Genomic DNA, 3,001 nt, shown 5'->3' with positions numbered 1-3,001 from the left:
TCTCTCTACTGGATTTTCCATATAAAAAAGCCAGAGATCTTTAAAGAAACAATGCTTCAATGAATAAAACGATTACAAAGTTAAAGATGAAAATAAGGCTTCAAAGCCTACTGTGCTGCATACAGAGCATTTTGTTACATAAGCAGAGAAACGTTACATCCTGAATGAAACCTTCTGAAACTGACTTCAGTTTAAAGTTTAAACAGGTTCACAAACTCTGGCAAGGTCATCATCTCTGACAAAATACAAGTTTTAACAAAGAAAATTATTCCTGGAATAAAATGTAGGACCTAGCATTTCAAAATGAATTAATTTCGCTCACCACCTTTCATGCCTGAATTTTAAATTAAAATAYCCCTTAGGTCATGCTTTGCGACATTTTGTTAGATCTCACACAAGATTTCATATCTTCTTAATTGACTCTAAGCTACTATCAAACCATATTTAAGCTCAGTAACACTGACTGAGACACTAAYATTAGGAGCATTGTAAGTTTAATTTATTTATTTTTTCTTTTCAGTTTAAAAAAATTCAGCTCTTGTAAAGCATCACAGTTAAAACCCAATTATTTTATTTTTTGCCTGACATCATCAGTTCTAAACTGAAATGAACTTTAGAAACTTACCAGTCTGATAAAAACTAAATATTTCTACTTGGTTTTCCTTTATTAATTGTCCTACTGACCCTTGGCAAATGATGTCACGCACTTCAGAAGTAGGGGTGCAGCGATACAGAAAATTTACAATTCAGTTCAGTTCAATACTTTAGTCTCACGATTCGATATTTTTTCGATACAGAAAAGAGAAATGTCCATGCCCTTCTTAATTTGTAAGTTATTGAAATTAATTATGAACATTTGTTTAACCTCAAAAGTACAGTTTTTTAATTAAATGTTGCTGAAACTGCAAGTTTCTCCGTGGATCTGCGCTCAACAATGCAGCCTAGGTGTAATAGTCGAACACAGATCCTCTGAGCCTTCAACAAATAGCATCTTCAGAAGACAGGTTGGTTGAACAAACAACATCAAGATAACCTCATTTAGCTTCCTTCTGATAGACTCTAAAAGAAATCACTGCAAAACATTTATGATGATTAACTGTAACATTGCTGTTTAATCAACTCTTAACCATTCTGTTAGTCCAGATAAATGAAAGGTTTACTCAGGAAAAATCCACAATTATATTACTGTGTGCACAGTAAAATAAAAACAGTGATTTACATAAAAACACAATGAAAACATTGTAATCAGATTCTCTGTGATTTTTTATAACATTATAAATCTTTAAGGCACGATAAGAGAAAAGAAGCTGTTCTATTTTTCCTGTGAAAGGTATTATCATGATTTAACAAATACATAAACATTCTTAGTTAAATGACAAATGAATCACGAACAGAAGAGATTGTTCTGTCCATTACCTGATTGAGAACTGAGGAGTTCTCTTCCACGGTTAGAATGACCTGTCATGGCATAATTAGAGTTCAGTTTGTAACAGAGTTCCTGTCCTCTTGTCAGGCTTGTCCGAGGCCTGCTTAGAGGAAGAAAATCTTGTTTCTTCACTCGAGGTGACCCCTACAGTTCATAAATAAACTTTAAAAATCTGTATTGTTTGATACATAGTGTGTATTGAACGGTTTGATACAGATACATGTATTGTTGCGCACCTAATCAGAGGACCGCCCATTTTACCACAACAGAAGTCAAAACAATCTGTGCATGAGTAGGGTTTCCCCCAGAGCATTATAAGGCTGGTGGGCCACCAGGTGGACCACCATGCCTCCCTGCCAGGTTAAGCTTCGTTCATTTACTCAGAGCTAACGTCGCCCGTGGAGCATGTGCTAMAATTAGCACTAACAATGAGCAGTGAAGCTAAAAAGCTATCGTAATGGTAAATAGTAAATGAACTGTACTTATAAATCACCTTTCTATCCAACCAGGACACTCAAAGCTCTTCATACTACAACCTGTGTCCTCATTTACCCATTCACACAGCACTCTACCAGTTCTCTATATAAAACTAATACAGGTAAACCAATCTATAGAGATCGAATAATGTCTCCAAGCAAGCAAAATCAAGCCATAGACGTCTGTAAACTCTTCAGTTTCACAATACGTCCATAAAAAATAGATATTAAAAAAGGAGGGGCAGCTGCAACTTGCTGGACTGTCAAACACAGAGGTGTTCTGTCTCCTCTATGTCCCAGCCAGGGAACTAGCCCCMCTCCCCTTAACATTAACCCTTTAGGGCAGAGATATAGATTTACTTCTCAGAGCAACAAAAGAAATCATTGTCACAGTGATTGGGTAAAATGTCTTTTCACAGTTTTTTTTTGTTTATTACATAACTGATATTTTACAACAGTCAGAGTTCTGAGGTTTTACAACGACAATGATGAGTGTTTCCCCAAGGAAACTGGTCTGGGGGTGGGGGGGTAACTTGTTTTATAAAACCATAATTTTACATGACTCACCTTCAATTATAGTGATAAATTTACATTGTGAATATTTAATTGCCTAACTACATCCTAAAGTTAAGGACTCCTCCTTATAATTAACAATATTTATTTATTTATTTATTTTATTTTATTTATATTAAGTGATTAGAACTCTGTGCAGCACCAGATGGATGTGAGTCCAGAGTTCTCAGTTTGTCACATCTAGTCACAAAGAAGAGCTTCAGAAGGTTTCAGAGTGTGGATGGTTGTTTGTCTCTTTTGTGTCCCTGATGGAGACTGAGACCTGTCCAGGTGTCCCCTGCTTCACCCAAAGGCAGCTAGAACAGACTCCAGCCCCACCCTGAATCTGATTAGGAACAAGGATAGAATGGATGGATGAGTTTTCTTTATAGCAGGAAACAGACATTTAATTATAAAACATGATTTATTTTATGTTAATCTGAATCAGTTTAGTGTTGTTTGTAAATATATTTGACAGTAGCCTGGCCCTTGCCTTCCTACGCAGCTCCGCTCAGTTCTAGTTTCCCTTCACTGCTCTGTCTGGGAC

The sequence above is a fragment of the Austrofundulus limnaeus genome, unplaced genomic scaffold (assembly GCF_001266775.1).
Source record: "Austrofundulus limnaeus strain Quisiro unplaced genomic scaffold, Austrofundulus_limnaeus-1.0 Scaffold118, whole genome shotgun sequence".
Lineage (NCBI taxonomy): Eukaryota > Metazoa > Chordata > Actinopteri > Cyprinodontiformes > Rivulidae > Austrofundulus > Austrofundulus limnaeus.
The sequence above is the reverse complement of the archived record's forward strand: the minus strand, read 5'-3'. Positions refer to the sequence as shown.